Source organism: Trichosurus vulpecula, chromosome 6 (genome assembly GCF_011100635.1).
Source record: "Trichosurus vulpecula isolate mTriVul1 chromosome 6, mTriVul1.pri, whole genome shotgun sequence".
In the NCBI taxonomy this organism is placed as follows: domain Eukaryota; kingdom Metazoa; phylum Chordata; class Mammalia; order Diprotodontia; family Phalangeridae; genus Trichosurus; species Trichosurus vulpecula.
The window spans coordinates 140,825,532-140,852,507 of record NC_050578.1 but is presented as its reverse complement, the minus strand read 5'-3'; the positions used below and the strand labels follow the sequence as shown (position 1 = coordinate 140,852,507).

The following is a 26,976-nucleotide window of genomic DNA, read 5'->3' as shown; positions in this document are numbered from 1 at the left end:
ACAAAGTGAAGTAAGCAGAACCAGGAGAACACCATGTATAGTAAGAGCAATGTTGTAATGATGACCAACTGTGAAAGACTTAGTAACTGATCAGTACAATGACCCACAATTCCAAAGGAGTCATGATGAAAGCTGCTATCCACATCCAGAGACAGAACTGACGAACTCCTAATTGCAGATGGAATATTTCTTTTTTCCACTTTATTTTTCTTGTAATTTTTTTTACAACATGGCAAATATTTAATATGTTTTAGGACAGCTAGGTGGAGCACTGGATAGAGCTGGGCCTGGAGTCAAGAAGCCTCATCTTCCTGAGTTCAAATCTGGCCTTAGACACTAGCTTCATAACCCTGGACAAGTCATTTAACCACGTTTGCCTCAGTTTCCTCATCTGTCAAGTAAGCTAGAGAAGGAAATGGCAAACCAATCCAGTATCTTTGTCAAGAAAATCCCAAATGGGGTCAGGAAGAGTCGGACATAACTGAAATGCCCAAACAACAACACAAAATTTTCATGTCTTCACATGTGTAACAGATATTTTATTGCTTAGTTTCCCAGTGGGTGGAAGAAGGGCTGCAAAGAGGGAAAGAATTTAGAACTAATTTTTTTAAATGAATAAAAATACTTATTTTTTCAAAAAGCAAGAAAGAATGAAGCCTTGCACTTAAGTACAGATATAGAACAGGCTAAATTGCAGTGGCCGAGAAGAGGAATTAGGGATTTGAGATGACTACACCCCTAACATGAATCAATAATACGCAAGGCTACCAAGCCCAGTCTTGGGCTGTAGTAATAGGAGGGCTTGCAGGAGACAGGAAAGCAGAGCCCCAGGGTACGGTGCTCAGGACAGGTAACACCTGCAGCATTGAGATCACTTGTGGAAACCATATTGCAAAGGGGTCTTGGCAAGGTGGTACCCACATTAGAGCCATGCATCCAGGATGGGGCAACAGAGGAGGGTAAAGGAATGCGAAGCCTTTCCACATAATGAAAGGCTGACAGAACTGAGGATGTTAATCAGGGCCAAGAGGTGGAGCAGACATAATCACTACCTCCAAATATAGGAAGCTTGTCATCTAGAAGAAAGATTATCTACATTTTATAGCACCAGAGGGCAAAATAAGGACCAGCCAACTAATCAATCAACTAGCATGGTGGGGCAATGGAGAGAGCCTAGGGCATGGGGTCAGGAAGACGCTTCTTTCTGAGTTTAAATCTGGCCTCACACACTTACTAGCTGGGCAAAGCACTTAACCCTGTTTGCCTCAATTTCCTCATCTGTCAAATGAGCTAGAGAAAGAAATGGCAAACCACTCCAGTATCTCTGCCAAAACCCCAAATGGTGTCATAAAGAGTCAGACAACTGAAACAACTGAACAACAGCAAAGCACTTCTAAAGCTATGGCAAATGTGTTCCAGGCAGTGTTAGAAGATAAAGATTAAAAAAATGTGCAAGTGCCTGACCTCAAGAAACTTGGATTGTAACAAAAGAAAAATAAATATATACATGAAATTTATACAAAGGAGGAGGGCAGAGACAGAACCATGTATATAGTGACAGCAACATTGTAATGGTAAACTCTGAAACACTTAGCAACTCTGATCAACACAATGATCCACCATAATTCCAGAGGACTCAGGACTCATAATGAAACATGCTATGTAACTCCAGATAGAGAGCCGATGGACTCAGAGTGAAGAAAGATCCTTCCTCCCTCCTTTTTCTTTCTTTCTTTCTTTTTCTTTCTCTCTTTCTTTCTCTCCTTCTCTCTCCTTTTCTTTGTCTCTCCCTTCCTTTGTCTCTCCCTCTCTCCCTCCCTCCCTTCCTTCCTTCTTTCTTCTCTTTCTTTCTTTCTCTCTCTCTTCCTCCCTTTCCTTCTTTCCTTCCTTCCTTCCTTCCTTTCTTTCTGGACAGGGCTAATGTAAGAATTTGTTTTGCAAGATAAACAAGAGCTATATTTCTAGATTTGAGAGTTATCTGTATAGAAATGATAATTAAACCCACAGGAGACTTAGATATATCTAAGTAATAGAATTAGGCAAAACAGAGGAAGGAAAATGGTAAAAAAAAAAAAACAAAATTCCCCCAAATATGCTTTACATTCATACGACCGTGTTGGGTGAATATTCCAGTCCTTTGTATGCTGTCCTACGGTTAATTATTGAGACAGATACTGCAGGCCTCATCTTCCTCACCTATAGAACGAGGGGATTAGAGCAGAACACCTCTGAAATCCCTTCCAAGTATAAACCTATGCTACTATTTTCTTGTGAAGACCAAAAATATGTCCAAAGACAGAAAAGAGAGCACTGACCATAAAACATTCCTGTCATCATCATGGGGGCGATGGCTAAGAGAGAGGTTACCAAATGAAAAAGGCAAACTTGAGAAATTGGACTTGAAACCACATCCACGCAGCCCAGCATCCAGCCCATGGAATCAACAACAAGGCCGACCCACAGCCCTCGCCCTCCACAAGTATGCCCACTCCATCTGGTGGGTCTCTAATTTGAATTCCTTTCACCCACAACACGGAGCATGCAGGAGAAGCCAGTTCTGAGGGTCAAAAAATTCACTTTGTATTAGAAAGTATCTCCTGAAAAAAGCAAACAAACCCCAAAAAGTGTCACAGTAACCAATAAGCTTTGGCAGCTAGCTATGTGATGTCCCTCCCATTCTGTCTGAAGCCTTATTTGTAGTCATCTACTTCTACAAAAAGTTCAGAACATTGTAATGAAAACACACAGACTAGGTATGAGCCATTTCTTCATGGATTGCTAGACCTTGAGATGGTAGAAATCTTAATGGCCATTTATCAAACCATGCCCCTCCATCTGATCTTACAGATGAAGCCATTAAGGCACTTGTCCAGTTCACACAACTAGTAAGTCTTGGATGGGGTTTTCCTGCTGCCCTGCAGGCCAGTGCTCTTTCCACCAGGCTACCCTGCCTCTTCTACCTCTCCTGTTCACCCTTGACTAACAATGGAAGAAATGTTCACTTATCTGAGGTCTCATTTCAAAGGCCTTTTCTCAGGACAATTTGTGAGTTATTCTTAAGAGCTCAAGCAAGCCAGAGCAGTACCTGGGGCAGATTCATCTGGAGGTCAGGTGGCCTTGATATGGGAAGATAACCCCACTGAGGGGGCTTTGCCCAAGACAATCCAGGAGGGAAAGCCATAGCTCATACTTCAGCAAGATCTTGAGGTGAAGCCCAGGGACAGCAGATGTGGCAGAGATGATACTCAGAACCCTCCAATGGTGGCACTGTTTGTCCCATGCTAGTTCATTATGGCTCTGGGTATTACTATTATTCCCATTTTAAAGACTGGGAAAACTGAGGCTCCAAAAACCTCACCCATGACTACAGCTAATATAGGCAAAGGTCTAAAATCAAATCCAAATCTCCAGACTCTAAATCCAGCATTCTTTCTACTTTGAAAGCCTCTCCTGGCCAGATAATTGCTCAAAATCACCAATTAGTACTTATTTGTCTGAGTATATGCTATTTCTCTCCAATAGAACCTAGTCTTCCTAAGGATAGGCACTACTGGTGTTCGGCCATTGTGTCCCCAGTGCCTAGCAACATTCCTGCTTATTTTTTGTTAATCTTAATTTCAGTGTAAGTAAATTCTCATGTAGGACCACCTTGTGAGACCCTCCGGATGGCCTGGGAATTCTTAACACCATTTAAGTGACAGAGTTTACTTGATTTTCTGAACCGTTGTTACCATAAGAGTCCTTCATTAAATCAAATTCTAACTTTCTGCATTGAAGGAAATACTCCACAAATTCATTCTTGGGTCTTCCACACAAATTCCCATCCCTCCCAATATTTTTCTCCTTTTCCTTCTTTTAATCTCATCCTTCTCTTGCTCCTGTCCATACAACCTTCTCCCAAGGAAGACAGAAGGAGAATGGAAGCTATGGAGAGGGCAGGCAATCTCCCAAGAATAAATGTAAGAATTTCCTAATAACTAGCTAGGAATAGGGGATAGAGCCTGGGATTTTATTGATGGAGGTTTGAGGAAACTTCCTTTACCAATGCAGATTGTCAACACCTTCTCTTCCATTTATATTCTAGAGAGCGGCCTAGACCACTGAAAGATTAAGTGACTGGGCCAGGATCACACAGCCAAAATGTGTCAGATGCCAGACTTGAACCCAGGTTTACCTGATTTGAGGCCAAATCCCCATCCACTCCACAAGGCTACCTCTCCAACTAGAACTGGTCAAAACAATGGGCTGTTTCCTTTTTAAAATATTTTTTCAATTAATAATCTTTTATTTTTCCTTCCACATTTAACCTTTTCTTCACTAACAGTATTCAAGCAATCTAGACAAGCATCCATCAATAGTCATACACGGGAGTCATCATCCTGTATTTCAGTTAAGGGTAGGACTTAATGGCATTCACACTTCCTGCTCACATAAAATTCTAAAGTATACAAAGTAACAGAAGAGTCTTGTGATTATATACGATAGGGATTGATTGACCTGCTCCAAGAATCTCATTTCTTTATGACACAAGAGAAGTAAAAGAAAGCAAGGAGGTCTAAGAGTTAGATATCAGGATTCTCCAACCAGTTTTCTCAATAGTTTGCTACATAAAAGATGTTAAGCCAGAGTGCCTCTGAGACTCACCTGCCACTTCTGTAAAATGGGTATGCCACCATCCACTGACCTCATAGGGCTTCTACAGTCACCCAAAGGTAAAAAAAGGACATGAAAGGACAATGAAAATCATAAACTATGACAGTGTAATGGAAAGAGCCCTGAACCAGAGACATCCTTAATTAGTTGTATGACCTTCAGAGTTGCTTGTTCATAATATCAGGGTGGTCAAACCCTGTTAAATGATCTCAGTGGTCCCTTCAAGGCCTAAAATCCTCTGACTTCTAGATTACTACTTAATTGAATCCATGGCCCAGGAGCTTTGTCAAATAGCCACATCCAATAAGCAGTCCATGGTATCAGGCTGAACAAGTCTGATAAAAGTTGGCCCCAGCAAGGGGCCATCTTTCTCTCCTTCCCATTTCATTTTCTTTATCCATACTGCTCTTTGATGGGAATGGGCATCTCATAGGGCACAGAGCTGAGAAACGGAACAAAGAATAAATTTATAAGCCAGCTAGAAGCTGGTTCTATTCAAGCGGAGCCAGGCCATGTGCAGAAGCTAAAGGGCAAAGGTAAATCCAGGGTCACACTTTGGTGGAACCATTCTTCTCAAAACCCCTTCCAAGTTACAAAGTCTAGTTCACAACGCTTTTTGTTCAAAAGAGTTTGCTTCTGTCACAAGATTCATGAAAAGCATCTGTTGAACAAAACTAAACCAGAATGGAAACTAGCGATGCACAGGGAAGCCTTGGCCATCGCCTCAACTGACAGTAAATTAGAAAACTTCCATTTTAATCTAGAGACAAAGGCACAGCGAGTCTTCCTGAAAACCAGATATAAGAGTTCACATCTTTATAGGGCTTTTTAATGTCTCTAGGTGCTTTTTATGAAACTAACTGGTAAAAAAATGTGGTACTATTATCCCTATTTCATAGGTAGGAAAACTGAGGATCTGAGAGTTTGATTTGTCCATAGTTCTACAACTAAGAAATGTTGGAGCCTTGGCTTGATTGTAAATTCTGACTCTGCATTCAGTAATATTTCCACTGTAGCATGGATTTCCCACCTCCCACCAACTTCTGGGGCAGTGTGGTATAGTGGATAGAACCTGAATGCAGGAGTAAAGAAGACCTGTGCTCAAATCCTGCCTGAGACACTTACTAGCTGCCAACTCTGGGCAAGTCACATGATGTCTCTGAGGTTCAGTTTCCTCATCTATAAAATGTGGGAGATGGACTTGATGTCCTCTGAAGTCCTTTCCAGCTCCGATTCTGGGATTCCATGATTGTTAATGAAAGACAAGGGGCAGACAGTAGGGCACAGTAGACAGAAGGTTGCCCTTGGAGTCAGGAAGACTTTGGGTTATGTCCTTCCCCTAAGACATATTATCTGTGTGACCCTGGACAAGTCATTTAACCTGTTGCTTCAGTTCCTTATCTGTAAAATCAGCTGGAGGAGAAAATGGTAAACTACTTCTGTATCTTTGCCAAGAAAACCCCCAAATGGGGAGAATAAAATGGTAAACTACTCCATTATCTTTGCCAAGAAAATCCCCAAAAAGGGGTTATGAAAAGTCTGAAGAACAACAAAATTCCTTACCGTAAGCAAGATTTAAATTTAACAGCAAATTCCATGAGAAGCATATTTATTGTCTTTCGTCCAAAATTAGATGGGATTCCAGATGTTATGGCTTGAGTAGCAAAGCCAATGACAACTTAATAGGAAAAGCAGCATCATTACGAGTAATATTTAGCCTACTCTGATTCCACAAGACGTCTTTACAGCCCTCAAGAGGCTGAGCCCCTGGGATAATGTTAAATCACTGGCAGCACATACCACAAGGAGAACGCTTCATGAGCTGGGAGGAACATGCAGCCCCTGAGCTGGCATGATCTCTGACTGAACAAGCAGCAACATTGCAGAATCAGGAACCCTTCAGGACTTTAATATTAGGAAAATGAACATAAAATTTGTGATTGAGTGAAGCAGAGGACCAATGGAAACCTCAGAGAAAAACTGCTTATTAAACAAGTAGCAGCCACTTTCAATAGTTGTGCACTCAAAAAAGGTATGCACTCAAGAAATGCACAGCTTCCATAATTTGAACACATAGCCTGGGCGTGTCATGGACTCTTGAGTTATAAGGTAGCAGGTCTGGGGTTCCCAGAGAGGAGCCACAAGAAAGTTACTATAGCTTAGCACTCTCTGTCTCTCTCATGGTCTTAGAAGTAATGCTTGTGTGGAAGTTATCCTTACTACTACTCACTACTATAGCTCATGAGCCCTTAACAGCATGCTTCCTATTTATGTGAAATCAATTGGCATAACACTGCTACCTCTTAAACATAAAACATTTACTTAGCATTTATTGCAAAAACAAGAATACTCAAAAAACCTACTCATCAAATGACAAAAGCAGGATTAATCATAATGTTTACTCAACAGAAGGCAAAAGCAGGAATAATCTAGCATCACAGTTAACCTATAAACTTGGGTCACAATGTCCTATCAATGTATGCAGTGTCTATTGGAAAGAGCAGATACACACTTAAAGAAATCTAGTGGAGAAGCATATGAACGGAGAAGCCTTTGTGCCTGGGGCAACTCAAAACTTTGGACTTCAGGCCTTGAGATCCTTGATCCATTTAGGAATTATTGATACTACTCAAAACTGCTTGTCTACTACCTGCTCTCCTTCTGATGGAAGCCTTTCCTGCTCTGCTCTCTGGTACAGCTCTTTTCATTCACGATCACCCTCAACAGTGTTTTGAGAAAAAGTGATTTATTCTTTCAAGGACGACTAGTTCCCATGAGCCAAAGAATTCCCAAGCTCCTCTTACCCAAAAACACCAAAGGATCCTGCTTTGTCCAATCAGCTCCGAGCCTCTTCTCACAGCAAAACAAATGCAAAGCTTGTCTTTTCTGCTGCTTGTCCTTATCAAGTCTGAGAGGTCAGTAGAAGGCAAAACACACAACCCTGAGATGTTTGCCCCTTCTGGGGCTTTAGATGCCCCCAAAAGCAATGAGCTCAAACAATTCTGAATGAACCTTCCAATGCCTCAAATAGAAGCCTCAGTGGTATGTCTTTACCTCAAGAAAGTAGTTTGCTATCTTTTATGAGCCCAAAAGTAGTTATACAAACTTTGCCGTTATTTGATTCATAATTGTCAATTATAAATTTCAGAACTCTGAAAACAGGCACTTGAATAGCTGGACTACAATGCCCTGGGGCTGCTGTCAGAGCTTACATTGCATTCATCTGAGGAAGAGACAGTTCCTCTCTAGTCCTTAGAACAAATCTGGGTGCATCTCCTTAACACGTTATCTGAGGGGCTGTTTATTTACAGGTGGACTTCTTTTTGGCTCCCCTTACATGAACGTTGTTTCTCTATCCCTCTCAGCACCAAACTGTTCATATACAAAAGGAATAGTACCTTACACACACACATATACACACACACACACACACACACACATACACACACACAGTTATGGCTACACATACACACACATATACACACACACATACACACACACATACACACACACAGTTATGGCTACACATACACACACATATACACACACATACACACACACATACACACACACACAGAGTTTTGGCTACACACACACACGCACACACACACAGAGTTATGGCCAGAGGCGGGAGGGCCTGGAGTATGTGCATGTTTTTGTTCTTAAAATGAAATGGGAAGGATACCCTTGAAACTATCTGAAATGGATTTAATTATGTCGACAAGCATTAAATCATACAAAACAAAACTCAATCTGGCTATAGCACTTTCAGTGAAATTTAAACCCTTCAATTTGGGCCTTCCAGAACACCTTTCATCTCCAATTTTCCAAATGCTTTATCATCTTTACTTGGGAGGGAACAGGGATCCAGCAAAGGATTTTGAGCTGAGTAATTTGGGTAAAACAAATGATTGTAGCAGTTGGATGGAAGATGGATTGAAGTGGTAAGAGAAGAGAGGAGAGAAGGTGTTGGCTGGGAGGTAATTGGCGTTGTTCAGAGGATGATACCTTGGTTGTAAGCGCCTCATTCATTTGCCACTGTATCTGTACAGGAGCTAGCACAATGCCTCCTACGTAATAAACATCTAACCGGTGTTGGACTGGATCATTAAGAAACATGCACGCAAAAAGTCACTGAACGGATCCAGAGATTTTACTACTGGGATATATGTCCTTGGGTTAAAAATCAGAACCAAGAAAGGTCCCACATGTACAAGAACATTTTTGTGATAGTCCATTGGTTGTGGAGAGCTGAACAAACTTTAATTGTAATACAGAGAAGCATGAGGTAATGTATATAGACTGATGCAATATAAAACCTTAAGCACATAATAACAAGAGTATAAATTGAAGGGATTACAATAGGTCCTGTGATTTCTTTGGGACAGAGAATGCCTGGATGAGGAAACTCCCTCCATCAATGCAGGCTGGCACCTTATGCTATAAGGCTGTTTTGGGGAATTGCTTAGAGTTCTTAGAAGTTAAGTGACTTGCTCAGGGTCATACAACCTGTATCTGTCAGATGGGACCTGAACCCAGGTCTTCCTGGTGACAAGGTCACCTCTTTACCCATCACATCACCCTTCAATGTAGGTGAAAAGAACAAGAAAATTCAATGGAAAGCTGTGTAAGGTAATGAGCAATCCTGCCCTTAGAGAAGAAAAGAAGCAGTAATAAAAGCAGCAACGGTAGTAATCAGCATTTATGTCACACTCTGCAGCTGGCAAAGCACGTCACTACATGCATTATCTCGCTTGACTCTCACAACTCTGTGAAGTAGGTGCTGTTATTATCCCTATTTCACAGATGGGGAAACTGAGGCTGAGAGAAGTTAAGTGACTTGCCCAGGGTCTGTGATTGGTGGATCCAGTTTCATCTCCCAGTGAATTGCCCCATGCAGCTGTCTCACTGGATAAGTAGATGGGCAATGGGTGTGGGAGGGCAGGTTCACTGGGTAAGGGAGATGGGGAAGGAGAAGTATATGTAGAAATGACAAGGAAGGATGATGGATGGAAGGAAGGAAGAAAAGAAGGAAGGGAAAAAGGGAAGGAAGGAAAGTAGGAAGGAAAGAGTGAAAGAGGGAAGGGAAGAGGGAAAGAGAGAATGTACAAGACTCAGAAATTCTATTAATAAGGGCTCATTACCTTTTTTGTGTAATGGACCCTTTTGGAAGTCTGGTGAAGCCTATGGGCCCCTTCTGAGAAGATTGCATTTAAAGAAATGAAGGAAACAATAAAATTCAGATAAAGGTTACTGAAAACAAAGCTGTAATTTTTTTCTATTAAAGTTTATAGACCCCCTGAAATCTACCCGCAGGTTGTAGGACCCAAACTAAGAACCCCTACATTAGGAGAAGTTCACTTTGGTCCACATAAGACTGCCAGGAGTAGGAGAGTAATCATCAGACTCGGAGTCAGAGAACCCTGGATTCAAACCCTACCTGTCACCAGTTGAGAGATCATGAACAAGTCATTGAACCTGAGTCTCAATGTCCTATCTCTAAAATGGGGATGATAATATCCAGAGTACTCACCTCAGCAGCTGTTGCGAATGTTAAATGAGATAATGGGCGGAAAGTACTTTGGAAACGTTAATCCCTAGATAGACACCAACTACTAACATTGTGGGAGGGATAATGAAAAGATACAGGCATTGAATCATCCAAAGACATAATCACATCTCCTGTGTTTCCCTCTCTGCAAAATGTTATTTTGCTTTTATTTAATCTACTGCGCTTGTTCATCAGTCATATGACTTAATAACTAACCCCAGACCAGACCTGACACCAAATTGATTTTTCTGAAAAAGGAGAAGAGGATCATTTGTAAAGAAAAAGGAAACAGTCTTTAATGGGGGAAAAAAACCCTTCCAGAATTAAGTATTCCGCACGAACACAACAGCCATGAGGCAGTGACCTTGGCTCCAGGAAGCATGGTAGATAAGTTGGGATGACTGACAATATTTGTGGGACTTGATTTGAATTTACCACTTATGTTTTGGGGGAGGAAGCAGTTAATTAAAATAATGATAACATTCCAAAAAATATTAATGATACATAGGGATAATCACTCACAATCAGCAATAGAAAGATGAGCACTTTTCCTCCAAAGGGAAGAAAAGGATTGATAGAAGAAACAGATTAAAAACCTTAGGGAAATACTTTTAGAACAAACAAGAATAAAAGCTGAAAACAGGCACACATTACTGGATTTGTCTAATGTAATCAAAAACAGTTTGTCTCTGGATACAGTCTATGAAGCTGCTGAGATCAATGTTAGAATCAAAAGGCCCTCCATGGCTGACAGCCCCACGAACTCAGCCAACTGCATCAACAACAACAAAAGTATCCAAAGACCTATCAAGCCAATGCCTGAGTCATGTGAATTTTTTATTGGAAACAGAGGAATTCTAGGATGGCAATTCAGGACTAGGTCACTGCTATCACAAATTATAAACAAGTTTATATTTAGAGAGCCCACATTTAGTGATCAACTGTGCAACAAATCACTGCAATCTATAAAAATTTTGTCCAAACCAAATACTAAACAAGTTGAGACTTGGTGATAGCTAAAATTATGCATCACAAACTCACCAATTTTTTCATAGACTGACAGGTAACAAATTTCTGTACTGCACATACAGTCCTCAAAACGTAGGACTCCTGGCATTCCAGAGTCCTAGAATCCTGGAGAACTCAAGTAATAAACTGTACTGAGATGAGAATATATGATCACAGTCTGAACTCTTGCCTACAATTGGCCAGGAATAACATTGATCCATAAAAACTTAAGAAAAACACTTCCAATAGATGTTACTCTACCAAATATTCCTAGTGTCTGAGACTCATGGAACGAAAAGCTTTCGAAATATGAGGACTTAGCTAATACACGCACTTAAATCATGTGGGAACAGAATGATATACATGCCATCCAAGTTGTCCTGCTCTCTGTTTCTGATACTGGTCTTGTACAAGATGCTTGCTATAGCCTGCTGTTAGCCTACAAAAGACGAATTTACACCCTAATACTTTGTTTTGGCTAGAGAAGATAGTTCATGCACCTGCAGAGCAGTCCGTGGAATATCAACTACATAGGAAGCACAAAAAGATGGTAATTTGTCCCAGGACTGCTTTTGTCTGATTGCCATAAAGAAGAACCAACTAACAACAATGATCATAATGGCAACAGAGCAACAATAACATGTTCATCACTTTAACCGAGGACTTCACAATGCTTTCTCAGCAGTACTCTCAGCTTGAAGTCACACTATGCGCCTTACTGACCGATGCCAGGCAGTCACTTATTTTTTTAAACAACCTACCCTTAGGGGCAGATGATATGAAATACGACAAAATTGAGAAACTACTAAAATGTGAAGAGGAAAATGCTAAACCTAAATTCATTCAAAGTCTTCATTCAATGCAAACTCTCAGCAATTTGATCAAAGAAATAGATGCCTCAACTAGCATTAAAGCCTCAAATAATGTTGAAAAGAGGTAAACATACTCAGATCGGAACTCCAAAAAGCCCTTTGTTAAACTAGATAGAATGACCCCACCAATGACTAACGAAGATGGGTAATGTCTCCTTCCATGCTTTCCCCAAGTTCTGCTCCCTTCTGTCTGATCTTGGCCCTAGAAGCCTGGGTGTTCCCCCAAGGCTCTCTTCTGGGTCAGTTTCCCTTCCATGCTCTCTCAGTGCTCTCTTCTACTCGGTGGGTTCAATTATCACCTCTAAGCAGGTAACGTCCAAATCACTAACAGCTAGCTCCAGACTCTCCCTTGAGCTCCAGTGTCATGTTCAAATGCTTGCTGGACTTCACATTTTCATAGGATTAGAGCCGAAAAGAACCTTAGAAGCCATTGAGACCAATCTCCTCATTTTACAGATGAATAAAGTGAGATCCAGAGAGATTAAATGAATGATTCCAGTGTCTGAAATGACATTTAAACCTAGGTCTTCCCAATTCCCAATACAGTTATAAACCTATTACACCAGCATTCCAAACATAGCATCTCCAAAATGGAGCTCATCATCTCCCCAGCCCCTCCTGATCTGCTACCCATACAAACATTCCCATTTTTATTCTCCTAGTCACCCAGGTTCAAAACCTTGGAATCAGACTTGACTCCACCAAGTCAAAAACCTCACCAGATCAATGAGTTACAAAAGGTTAAATGATTAGGATGTGGTTTTAAACACCATACCCCTCCCTTTTGATCCAATGAAATCTAGTTCACCTTATTTCCTTTTACCTAGAAGATTGCAATAAACTCTCATCTGGTCCCCTTGTTTCCAATCTTTTCTCATTCTAATCCATACTTACCATAGCTGCCAAAGTAATCTTCCCAAGGGGAAAAAATAACTCTGTCACTCCTTTTTTTAAAAAAATCATCAGTGGCTTCCTATTGCCTATGGAATTAAAAAAAAAACTCTTCCAGTGGCATTTAAAGTCCTCCAAAATCTGGCTCCAGCTTACCTTGTCAAGTTCAATTCATAGTGGTTTTTTTTAGCTACTGGAATTTCCAGCCAACCTGGATGACCAACTGCCCTCCAGAGGTGCCCTTTCTTATGCCCTTACCAAGCTTCCACAGTAAGGTACTCCCTTTGTTATGGAGTATCCTAATCTTTCTTCAAAGTTCAGCTTCAGGATCCCTTCTATAGAAATCTTTTCCTAATTCCCCCAGAAGTTTGAGCTCTGTCCTTTCTCAAATTGCCTTGTATTAGCTCATCTGTGTCCATATCCTATCTTTCCAGTAAGCTTTTAGGGAGGAAAGGCTGTGCCAAATTTCATTTTTGTCACCTCCAACACCCAACACAAGATCTAGAACCTCATCAATTTGACAGGTGTGGATGGAGGGTTGCTCATCATTTCCTGGAATAAAACCAGGGAGCACTCATGGAATCTTAAAAGGGAGGACTTCGGCACCACAAAAGCAAACCTTATACATTCCACATCTAAGGAGTAAACTACAGAATTCATTATTTTAAAGGGGCGGGAGTGACTCAAAACAGAAATAACCTCAAACAGGTGTGCATAAGTCCATCGAGCCCAACTCTGTAATTAGCTATGGAGGGAAACTAGGATGCTCAGGAACTAGCTGCCAAGGTTAGCAATGCCTTCCTTCACAGGCCCCTCACCACCACTGTTGGGCAGCACGCTGGGCCTGACCCAGAACAAGAACTTGCTAGTCAGACTATATTTAGCTGGTACTTTCGAGTGTTCCTTCATAGGCCCCCTGTCCCACTGTCAGAGGCACACTGGGTCTGACCCAGAACAAGAGCTCAGCTATTCAGACTATATTTAGTCAGCATTTTCAAGCCCTCCACAGTTGAGAAAACTTCACATTTATGATGACTGAGAAGGTGATTTGCAAGATATAATGTATGGAAAGTACCTCGCAAACCTTGAAGCATGATTTAAATAGTGGCTATTATTATTTCAGAACTAAAAGAAACCTTACAAGTTTCCTTAGCACAGTGCCTGGCACATTGCAGGTTCTTGATACATATTTATTGAATTGAACTAAATTGAATTACTTAGCCCAACGCATCCATCATTTGGCAGATGGAGAAACTGAGGATCAGAATCAAGAAGTGACTTACTTAAAGTCTCACAGCTAGCAAGCAGTCCTTCCTTGGTTAGGAAGAGGACTTAGGTTTTCTGCTTCCAAATCCAGTGTTCTTTCCATTAGAACAGGTGACCCCTGTCTTGTGTCTAAAATTTGACTAGTAAGGAGGACAGAGTGCCCCACGTATTCCATAGCACTGAGAGAGGAAGGGTTTCTTTAAAGAAAAGCACTATGTGAGAACAACTTGGGTGTGAAGTAGTAGTTAAATAACCACACATATTTCACCAGATCCCATGGAAAATCAATCCTTTTGGCCAGGGCCTTTGTCTTACTTCTTTTTACCTTGTTTCAGTGACTAGGGAAAGGAGTCTTAACTCTCTGTCTCTGTCTGTCTCTCTCTCTCTCACACACACACACACATACACACACACAAAGAGAGAGAGAAAGAGAGGGAGAAAGAGAGGGAAGGAGGGAGGGAGGGAGGGGGAGAGAGGGAGAGGGAGAGGGAGAGGGAGAGGGAGAGAGAGAGAGAGAGAGAGAAAGAGAGAGAGAGAGAGAGAGAGAGATGGACCCCTCTAGTTGTCTGGTAAAACCCATGGACCCCTTCTCAGAATAAAGGCTTTAAATGCACAAAATAAAACATAAATGATTACAAAGGAAAACGGTTGTTTCCAACCAGCTACTATAATATTGCAAAATAAAGGATGAAGTGTCCTGACCTCCGGGTAAGAATCACTGCATTAGGGGCCTGCTTAATAACAGAGTGAGAGACTGGGCTTCATAGGGCCAACTCCCAAGCGAGGAAGCCCCTTCCACCAATTCCACTCTTCACTTTGGAGTCTTAGAATAGGCAAGGTTGGCATGTACAAGACTCTCAGAAGTTCACATGGCACTGTATGGCATGGTTGGCATGTATAAGACTCTCAGAAGTTTGCATAGCATTGCACATTTGATGCTCATTTGATCCTCACAACAACCCTGGCTCTCTTCTTATCCCCATTTTATTTTATTTTTTTTTGGAGGGGGGTAAGGCAGGGCAATTGAGATTAAGTGACTTGCCCAAGGTCACACAGCTAGTAAGTGTTGTCAAGTGTCTGAGGCCGGATTTGAATTCAGGTCCTCCTGATTCCAGGGCCGGTGCTCTACTCACTGTGCCACCTAACTGCCCACATTCTTATCCCCATTTTACAGTTGAGGAAACTAAGGCAGATGAAGGTTAAGTGACTTGCCCAGGGTCACACAGTCAACAAGTGTCTAAGGTGGGATATGACCTCAGGTCTTCCTGATTCTAGGCCCAGGGCTCAATCACTGTGCCAACTTGCTGCCTCAATAAAAGGTTAAGTACCTTCCCCAGGGTCACAAACCAGTCTGTGTATGGGGGCTGGTGACAGGAAAGGAGATTGAATTCAGGTCTTCCTGGCTCCAAGGCCAGCTTTCCACACACAACCACCACACTGCTTCTGACATGCTTCATAATTACAATAGTAGTAACAGTTAAAGTTGTGTTTGTCCTTCGTTCTTGAAGAGGACCATGACATCAGGGAGATGATGACATGACTTGCTGTTGACTTTGATTTGAGGGAGGCAGGGCTGTGCAAGGTCACCAGCCTCACTTTCTCCTCCACAGCCCTCTGGATCCAGTGACCTGATATTCAACAGGATGACTGGAGATGACCTAAGATGTAATGGGAGACCCTGACCCTTTTAGGCTCAGGCCTTTTCAGGTTCTCACTTTAAGTGAGCAAATGCCCATTCAGTGAATAGCCCTCTTTAAGGAGTCAGTCAAGGGATGGCCCCTTTAATCAAAAAAGAAAAAAAATTGAATTGGGAGGGGAAGACCCTCAGGGTTGCTGGCCAAAAGAGAAACAGTTACTTTTGACATTCATTCTGAGCCAAGAGGGCCCCCAAAATAGCCAAAGAGCCATTAAATGGCACTTGGGCAGGCACCTATTATTGTCCAGTGTAGATCTGCAGAGTGAAATGGGTTAAAGGCTTGGTCTTTGAGAAAGAAATCTGGCCAGGAACATACATAGGTCTCTAAGGTTTGCAAAGAGCTTTTCATATCTGTCTCATTTTCCCCATAAAACAGTCTTTTGGGGATTTAAATCACATGGCCAGCCCAGCAGAGTTGCACTCTCTGAAGCAGAGTTTGAATCCTTGGCAGTTTAGTTGGAGTAAGGACTTCAGTGTCTGGTCCCTAATCCTGCCTGCTGTCTTCAGAATCTTCCTAAGCCAATTCAAATGGAAGCGATTCAGTTTCCTGGCATGGCTCTGGTGTACTGTCCAGGTTTCACAGGCATACAATAACTAGGTCAGCACAAGGGCTCTGTAGACCTTCATTTTGGTAGTCAGTCTAATACCCTTCTCTCCCATCTTTTCCTTCGGAGCCTCCCAAACACTGAGCTAGTGCGGGCAATGCATGTGTCAACCTCATTATCGATGTGCCCATCCCTGGAAAATACACTACCAAGGTAAGTGAACTTCTCCACAGCATTCTCACACAGAACTCACACAGGGCAAGCAATCACATGGTGATCAGAAGAAGCAATACAAGGATACTCTCAAAGTCTCCCTCAAGAACTTTGGAATTAATTGGGTGACATGGGAGACATTGCCACTGGACCGCTCAGCACAGCGTTCCCACATCAGAGAAGGTGCTGTGCTCCATGAGCAAAGCAGAATTGAAACAGCTCAAAGGAAATGCGGGATGTGAAAGTTTGGAATACTGCCCCAAATGTTCACATGAACTATTTGTGCCCAACCTGTGGTAGAGCATCCCGAGCTTGTATTGGCTTGATCAGCCACAGTTGGACACGTTGAATCTTGAGTCAAGCCTAGTGATGTCATTTTGTCCCCTTCAAGAATGGAGGACAACAACCAACTAACCGTTTTCCCCTCACACGTGTTATTATCTCCATTTCAGAAATGAAGAGACTGAGGTACAGAGAGCTAAGTGAGTTCAGTGTCCAGGTTCACAAAACTATTACATATCTGAAGCATAATTCAAAGAGGAACAGGCAAAAGTCCAACTCTGCACAGAAATGAAGTGAACACAGAGTTTCAGCTCACAAAGTTGAGGGAAGAATTTTGTTTATTTTTTTAGGAACACCAAGGGTAACAAATACAGACCTTTGAAGAACTTGTTCACTTCTCAAATACAAAGCAAAAAAGGAAATTTGGTGGGTCTTTTATTTAAGTTCTGGTGTCCTTTCAGGGTCACTGCTACATACAAACTATGCCAGAGTATTCATTGTGGGATTTCTTTGACATGTATTACTGAAAGTCAGCTTGTTTCAACTGCTCTAACATCGGATACCAAAAAGACCTTCCAGCAAAAGAAGAAAGGATGGCAGCCCACGTATCACTCAGAGCAACCCATCCAAAACAAAGGGAAAAGGGCTAGCCAGGAAACAATTCAGGCAAAGCTCAGTATCAAGTGCATGATGGGTATGGAGGCCTGTTTTTTCTACCCTAAGTCCATCTCTCAGCCACCTTTTTGATTAAGACATTGAAAATGACAGCTAATGTACCCAAAGCAGCATCTACGTGCTGCAATAGCAGTCAAGTATGAAACACATGTTGGTGGTGCCTCTGCTACTAGGCAACTCCATGAGAAGTTGGACAAGATCCATAGTAAAATCATATCAATGGCCACTGACTCAAAAATGTTTTCCTATAGAACCTCAGAGTTGGAACGGAGCTCCAAAGCCATAAGATCTATCCCATCCTTGGACAAGAACCATGTTTATAACATACATATGTATAAGTGTTATAAGCATAACATATATGTTATAAACACATGTGTATACGTATATACATGCCTGTATGTACATATACATGTGTGCATGTGTGCATGCACAGTCACGTGGTCATTCAGCATCTGCTGAAAGCTCTCCAGTGAGGAGGAAACTACTACTTCTCTACCCCTTGCACATTTGGACTGGCTCTAATTGTAGAGAGCCTTTCTTTACATCAAGATTAAAATGACTCTCTAACTTCCATTCATTGATCCTGGCTCGCACCCTCTGGGAGCAATAGAAGACTATTTCCTGCCCTCCTCCCATTTTGATATGACAACTATTAGCACGATCTAAAGTAAAAAGGCATCTCAGGCTATCTCATCCAAGCTTTCTCATTTTAAAGATAAAGAAACTGAGGGTGAGGGAGGTTAAATGACTTGAATCCAAGTCTTTTGACTTCATAGCAAATTATCTTTTCAAATCTTCTCCAAGTACCTGCAATTCCTTCAACAAATGGTTTCAAGAACCTTGAAATTCCTGGTTACCTTTCTTTAGACAATCTTCACCTTCCCAAAATATGGAACTTAGACACGAGCACAATACTCCTAATGTGGCGTGACCAGGACACCCACCCATTCATTCAACAAGCATTCATTAAGTGCCTACGATGTGCCAGGCGCTGAGATAGGCAGTAGGACCACAAACACAAAAATGAAACCACTCTCTGCCTTCAAGGAACTTAGGAGAAAACAATGTGTACAGAGAAAACGAAATACAGATTATTTTCTGGGGGAAGGTTACTAGTAGCTAGGGGGACCTGGGATAAGCTTTCTGTAGGAGTTGACCCTTGAGCTGAGCAAGCAAAGGATTCTTTGAGGTGGAGGTGAGAGGAGAGGCCATTCTGAGCATCGTGTGCAAATGAAGTGTTGGGGATGGATTATTATGTAGGGGGAACAGCAAGCCATCAGTCTGGCAAGAATGCAGAGTGCATAAAGGAGAGCTAGGATGGAGCCAGATGGGGATGGCTTTGAAAGGTCCCTAAAAAAAGATTTGTATTTTAGCCTAGAAGCAGGATGAAGATGCTAGAGCAGGGCAGTGACATGGGAACCCCTGCCAAATCTTCTCTAGTGCTCAGATCACACTGGATTTGGGGGGGTGGTCATCCCTAACACACAACATACTGACTTGCTCTTTGCAAAATTCCCCAGATGGTTTTCATATGAACTGTTGTCTAGACCCATATATGTATATTTAGTTTTAGATCTACCAACCCAGCTTTGATGATTCTGTATCTGGCACGCTAAGCCTGTAATGACCACATCAAAGGAATGATTTTTACCAATCAGAGTTTTAAGTAAATAAGATATGTTAGTAAACAATAAGTAAATTACTAATAATAATTATAATTATATAATATATGATAATTTACTTAATAAGTATATTAAGTAATAAGATATAATAGAGACTAGACCCAGGATTTCACTGATGTGAGAACTCCAGTAAAACATTTCCTCTAGTAACACAGGCTAGCACCTTCTCTTCAACTATACTCTTAGAGGTATGCCTAGAACAGAGGTGTCAAACACGGCCCACAATGCTTGAATACGGCAAGAACCCTTAAAGGTCAAATGCTTTGGCCACATAATGAGAAGATGAGACTTGGTGGGAAAGACCCTGATGTAGGAAAAGATTGAAGGTGAAAGGAGAAGGGGATGGCAGAGGATGAGATGTCATGGAAGCAACAAACACGAACCTGGACAGACTTCGGCAGATAGTAGAGGATAGAAGGGCCTGGTGTGCCATTCATGAAGAGACGGGCATGACTGAAAAACTGAACAACAACACAGCTGGAACCAGATGAAAATATAATTGGGAAATATTTAACAAAATAAATAAAATACAATAAAATATAGACAATATTAATATGTGGTTTTCTAAGTCAATATGCAGCTTTCTAGGATTCTTATATATGGTTTAATGGCTCCCTATTTCTACTCTTACTACCTGTATGACCCTGGGCAAGTCACTTAACTCTGTTTGCCTCAGTTTCCTCATCTGTAAAATGAACTAGAGAAGGAAATGACAAATCATTCCAGTATCTTTGCTAAGAAAACCCCAAATGGGGTCAGGGAGAGTCAGACATGACTGAACAATGACTAAATACCACCATCACCACCACCATAAAGATTACAGGGCATAGAACTGAAAGAGACCTCAGGAACATGAGAGATCATCATCTCATTCACAGAAGAGGAAATGGGCCCTGAGAGGTTAAATGCCTTTTTTTTTGTCTAATATCAGAAGGCAAATGAGGGAAAGATGAGGGTCAAGAACCCAAGTCTCAGTGCCTTTGTTGGGCCAAGCACTGTGCTAAGTCCAGGGGGAGATCCAGAGTTTAGATGCCATATTCCCAGCCCTCACTTTTAGTCAGGAGGAGACACAATGTTAAAAGAACAAAACCCAGGGCTACAAGAAGCAGGTGGATGGTGGTGTAGTAACTAGAACACAGGACTTAGTGTCCAAAAGACCTGGGTTCAAATTCTGCCTGCTTCTAGAGATAGGACCCTGGCTGGGTTGCTCTATCCCCTACTACTCTCTTCATTCTTAGTCTATGAACCTATAATGCACCGAGTCGGGGAGGATGTTAGTGACCACACAGAGAATCTGAGGGCTTCCTGAAAAGGGTGGCAGGTGAGTTGGCCTTTCAAAGTTCTTTCACTGGTCTCAATCTAAGATGCTAGAAGCTGGTAGGTATTCAGGAGGCAAAGGGGATGGGGTGGGGAGGATGGATAAGTAGAGTTGTAGAGAATGTCACAGCCTGAGCCAAAGAACTAGAGAACCCAGGGAATGTTAGGGGACAGAGAAGATCCCAGTGGCAAGAGCCAAAAGGAGGGATTCCTCTACCTTTGGAGCAAGGGGAGACTGGGAACCTAATGCAAAAAGCTCTGGTTTTGGAGTCGAAGGGCCTGCATTCAAATCCTTCCTCTGATGCTCACTACCTGTGTGACCTTGGCTAAATTAGCTAATATTTCTAAGCCTTAGTTTCTTCATGTGTAAAATGAACAAAGTTGGATCAGATGGCCTCTGAGGTCCTTCCAGCTCCAGATCTATGCTCCATGACCCTAGGTCAGTCTGACTGTGAAGGTGTCTGGTCTATGTTCTGCAAGAGTTTGTAGGAAGTGGGCACTAGGAAGAGGGTCATGGCAATGGGAACCTGGAGAGGTTAGCTTGGCAGTGCATGACTGCACTGCATGATGGCACAGCCCAGGGAAAAGTCATAAGGCTTTTGGAGTTATTATACCACTGGGTACACCACTGGTACAGATGGAAAGTCCCAAGGGCCCTTCTAGGTTCATCGGCAGATTAGGTGACAGTTCTAGAGGTCTGAAGAACATAAAAGCAGGGTAGATGGTAAGATGAAATCCAGTGGTCCTTGATTTCACTCTAAGGAATGGAGTCAGTGATGTCCATCTCTCTAAGCCATGTGAACAAGCCAAGTGAAAAGTCAACCCTGATGGGTTCTAGTGGCCCCTGATAAAGGGACAGGGAAGGGCACCCTCAGGAGCGGGTTCTGGAATGGTGGAGGTGGGAGGAGAGAGGAAGAGAGACACCAGCTTCTAGATCATCTTGGTTTCCATACAAGAACAACTGGACTTTATTTAGTAGTGAGGATTTTAAAGCAGGAGAGCCCTACTCCACACTAGATGAATAAATGAAAAAGCTTATTTGAAGTCCTACCTACTATATGTCAAGGCTTGTGCTAAGTAACTGCACTGGATACACATAGAAAAAAAAGACAGTCCCTGCTCTCAAGAAGCTCACACTCTAGGAGAAGACAACATGGGCAAGATGATTAAGCTATGGGGTAGATGGCAAGACCAGAGATCCTTAGGATGCATAAGGATATCTGACCCTTGATTGTGAGACATGGGAGACATGGCAGAGTAGTGCCCAGCATGGTGTGCCTGCAGCAAAGAAGGCTCTGTGCTCTATGTGCAAAGCAGAATTACAGGAGCTCAAATGAAAAATGAGATGTAAAAATTTAGAAACATCTCCTTTCCAAATGTTCCTTTGGTCCTCTTCAGACATGAAGGACAACAACCACATATTATCATATACTGCCTTGACCTCTGTTACAAAATACCAATTGCAAAACATTTTCCCCTCATTATCAAAAAACATACCAGAGAATTTGAGAAAAGTCCTAGGGGACATACGAGCAAAGGCATAACTGTACAAACCGGAGGAAGTGGTCACTCCATTACAGAGGAGGTCAGCCTTTCTGTAATGAACACAAGCTTAAAAGACTGACCATTGGGTAGACCATGGCAGTGGGTCCCACAGATGCAGGAAACGCCACCTCACAAATGACTATATCCAATTCTCAGACAAAGGCAAGACAATCTAGCTAATCACTTGGGACTACTTAACGGAAAATAGAAAAACCTGTCTCCAACGTCCCCAAAGAACTTTCCTGCTGGAGGACCTCATGCACGTAAATGGCAGTCCCAGAAATTGTCAGTTCAGGTCACGATTCTTGTTTAGCTCACCCCTTATGTCAGATATTTATTTTAGGTGGTTGCCTAATAAAATACAGTGCCTTCCATCTGGGTTTGGTAGGCATTGTTTTGATTCAATGAGGCTTTTGCCTGTCTAACTGGAGTCAGTATGGCTGAATAGAGAGGGTGCTGGTTTTAGAGACTGGAAAACCAGGGGTCAAATCCCAATTCTGTTATTTACTGGCTGTATAAATACAGACAGGTGACTCAACCCCTCTGGGGTTCATTTTTCTTTATTGGTAAGATAAGGTTACTAAGACATACCTACCTTATACAGTTGTTGTGAGGGCTAATGTGATAACATATAAAGTACTCTGCAAACCTTAGAGTGCTAGAAAGATTTCTGTCAGGATAATAAGCATGTTTTTCATATATACTTCTATAGAAAATCAATCTAAATCTAATCTCAAGTTGGGACACTAAATATTTAAATCACTATTAGGCTGCTATCACTGCTAATTAAAAAAAACAACAACCCACAGATGATATTTATATAGCACTTTAAGGTCTAGGAATCATTTTGGTTATGTTATCTGATTTAATCATTACAACAGCTCTGTGAAGTGGTTGCTATTATTGGGGATCAGAGAGGTTAAGGAACTTGTTCAGGGTCACACAGCTAACAAATATCAAAGAGTGGATTCAGATTTAGGTTCTCCTGACTCTGTCAAACCTCAGAACTTTCCCCACTATACCACATTGCCTGTCTATGAGAAAAAACAAAACCAAACCAAAAACCCTTGGTCAGTCAAGTCAACAAGCATATTAAATACCTACTATATGCTGGGCACTATGATAAGTGCTAAAGATTCAGAGAATAGCAAAAAAAAAAATAACCCTGTTCTCAAGGAGCTAATGGGGGAAGACAACATGCCAACAACTATGTCCAAAGAGGCCACAGAGAAAATGAATTGGAGCTAATTTACAGTAGCCGCGTTAGGTACAAAAGTCCAGGAAGAGGGAATCGGCTCCAAGTTCTTTTATTCAAAAGTACAGAAGGGCATGTAGATACTGTCCAATTATAAACAGCTACACATAACTAACACACACACACACACACACACACACACACACTTACACTGAGTAAGATAGTCGTTATTCCACAGAGGTAATACATTGACAAACGATATGAAATGAGGACAGAAAGTGGTAGGATTTGATCCATGGCCAGTGGATTTTATTTTCTATGAACCACAAGATTTAGAGTGTGAAGGTATTTGACTTAGAGATTATTAGGTTCAATCTCCTCAGTTTACAAAGGAGGAAATTAAGAAGAGAATGAAGTGAACCAAGTTAGTAAGTAGAACGGCTGAATCTTGAATCCGGGTCTTGGGACTCCAAATTTAGGGCTCTTTAGCAAAATGTATGCTACAAATAATTTGTAGGGAAATTACTTATATGAAACAGTCTTTTCAACATAATAGGAGAATAACAAAACTTCAGAATTAATACCACTTGCCACCTGTTTTATATCCATATCGACTACTTTCTAAATTAGTATCTTGGAATTAAAAATTCTATAGATAATAGAAGACAGCTAGGTGGTGCTGCAGTGGATAGAGTGCTAGAACTGAAGTCAGGAAGACTCATCTTCATGAGTTCCAATATGGCCTCAGACTAGCTGTGTGACACTGGGCAAGTCACTTGAATCTGCTTGCCTCACTCACCTGATCTATCAAAGGAGTTGGAGAAGGAAATGGCAAACCATTCCAGTATCTTTGCCAAGAAAACCCCAAACGGGGTCATGAAGAGTCAGACATGCCTGAAATGACTCAACAAGAACCATAATAACAGATAGTAGAAGGGAGAAAAATGAAAGAATATTTGGGACCTAAGACCTCTCTTCCCCTCTGCTTCCATCCAACAAATTCAATCTATCTTTGTCATGTTTAGTAAACACAGTATTGTTCAGTGGCAAAATCACTAACTCTGGGATCAGAGACCCTGGGGACCCCAGGTCCTGGGGAGGGGCACACACCTGTAAAACTTTGGGAAGGTCACTTTTTCTCTCAGAGTCCCAGTTTCCCCGTTTGTAAAATGAGGGGGTTGGATTAGTTGGTCTCTGAGGTTCCTCCCAGCTATAAATCTACGCTCCTATGATGTTAAGTAGAAAGTTAATTATGGAAAACTACTCGGGAGTATTAAACTGCCTATTATTCCAGGACTTTGATACAAGCTGCCATAAAAACTTAACATCAGTCGATTCAACTATATGGGAAGGGACACGTTTTTTCTCTTTTTGTCCTGGTACAAAAAACAAAGTAATTTTTAAAGATCTGAGAGACAACCTGCATTTGTTAGAAAACTGGAAAAACATTACATTTACATCCCAGCTGTACTTAATCTCAAAGATCAAAAGTTACATTATTGTAAGATGCTGCTGAAAACAACAGCCACATATTGTAGGTCTTAGAATCAAGGTTTACATTGGGAATGTAAATATGCATTGGAAAAAATGATCCTTCTCCTTCAAAGGATCTGGGCAGTCTGGTTTCTGGGATGGTGCAGAGGGCATTGAAATCACTCCCTATATATTCCAGTTGGTTTGTGGAAAATTAATTGCCAAAATACTGGTCATTCACATCATTGACTTAACTGATGCAATCAACTGCACAATGACTCTATTACTTAGTACTCCACATAACTACAGACAAGTCAATTCACTTTTTTAAACCATGGTTGTGGGGCAGCTAGGTGGTGGAGTGGACAGAGCACTGAGCTTGGAATCAGAAGACTCATCTTCATAGGTTCAGATCTGGCCTTAGACACTAGCTGTGTGACCCTGGGTAAGTCACTTGACTGTGTTTGCCTCAGTTTCCTCATCTGTAAAATGAGCTGGAGAAAGAAATAGCTAAACTACTCCAGGATCTTTGCCACGCACACCCCTCCTTTTTTTTGGGTGGGTGGGGGTCAGAGTCAGACACAATTGAAAAACAACAAGCCTTGGTTTCCTTATATGTAAAATGAAGGAGTTGAGTTGCCTCAATGAACTTAAAGGTTCCTCCCAAACCTAAAACCAGTATCTTAAGATGAACCAATGAGAGGCATGTGGTTTAGCTGATGGAAGACCAGGTCTGGGAGTCAGGAATACCTAAATGAGGCTCTAGTTGAGTCACTTCATCTCAGAGCCCCACGTGAATCTCTAAAACAAAATTAGAAAGAAAATTAGAAGAGAGATGCTGAGCTATATTGGCAGATATGATAAAATCACGAAGAAGCTAGATCCATCAACAGGTTTAATTCCTGGGGCAAATGGACTACCTGAAGAAGTTTTTCTTTTTTTTTTTAATTTCCAAGCCAAAACAGGTTCATTCGTACCTTCTTTTTCAATTTGTTTTTTGGAAGAAAACAACGTGGAGGGGAAAACAATAGCATTTCTAAGAAAACATGATCCAAGATTTAGCCAGCAGTTAAGCTAAAATCATAATCAAGCTATCAGGAACTTTGCTGCAGTGATTTCTGTGGCCTAGATTTTGATTCTGGTGCTTCTGAGATTTCCCAGTCGGTGTCTGAGGTCCCATCTGGAATCACCCAGTTGTAATGGCTTTTTACATTGCCTCCCACTCACCCTCCCACCATGTGAAAAGACTCAACTTCCTACCCAAACCGGTTTGGAAGCCTTTGCAGGCCGCTCCCAACCAGCTGGACAATGTACAATCCCAAAAGGGAGAGCTTGTATTTCTTGGCCACTTCAGAGATTAAAGGCCTGCTATCCTCTGGCTAAACATGGGACCAATTTCCGGTTCTCATAAGGCAGAAATCCACATCCTTCTGAAAAGTGAGATAACTAGGCTCTGTCATCCCCTCCTAGTCAGGAATTGTGTTAAGGCTGTCTTTGAGCAAAGAGCTTCTCTGGGCTCTGGCTCTCTCTAACTTTGGGGGGTGGGGTGGGGCTGGGCAGAGTACAAACCCTGAGAATCCTCACAAGAGCCAGAGAAAATTAGAAAATGACATTGCAAAGGGAATTAGGACTTTATTGTTCCCATGTTTTGCTACAGTTACTAGGTTTCAGAAGATCCCCGGCATTCTCTGAAAGTGAAATGCCTAGTCAAAATGACCCCTAAACCATTTCAGGGATGGAGAGCCTGTGAAGGGAGGGGGTGCCAAACTATCATCATGAGAACCCAGGGGGATAATGGGAAATTCCCATTATTAGAGCTAGGGAAGGCCTTGGGTTTTCAACTTCAACAAGAGCTTTGCTTATGGGGGCAGCCAGAAAACAAAACAAAAACAAAAACACTACCAGGGAAGCTATTTGAAAAAGTGAGAAATCTAATGTTACAGGAAATTAACTTCCCTCTAGGACAAGGTGTATGGGGGGGAGGGTGGCAGAGTCACACAGACTGTGGCAACGGGACAGCATGTGAAGACTTAACCCTGCTAAAGCCGCTACCTCTTCAGAGCGGCAGCCAAAGCTCCCTGCTGGAGAGCCAATGTAGTTGTGGTTCTCAGG

General features: G+C 41.8%; 1 protein-coding gene across 4 annotated transcripts in view; it reads right to left on the bottom strand.

The window, feature by feature from the left end:
• Positions 1-26,976, bottom strand: part of PDE5A (phosphodiesterase 5A) — a 190,340-nt gene that overhangs the window by 160,600 nt on the left and 2,764 nt on the right. The gene's annotated exons all lie outside the window — the stretch shown is intronic.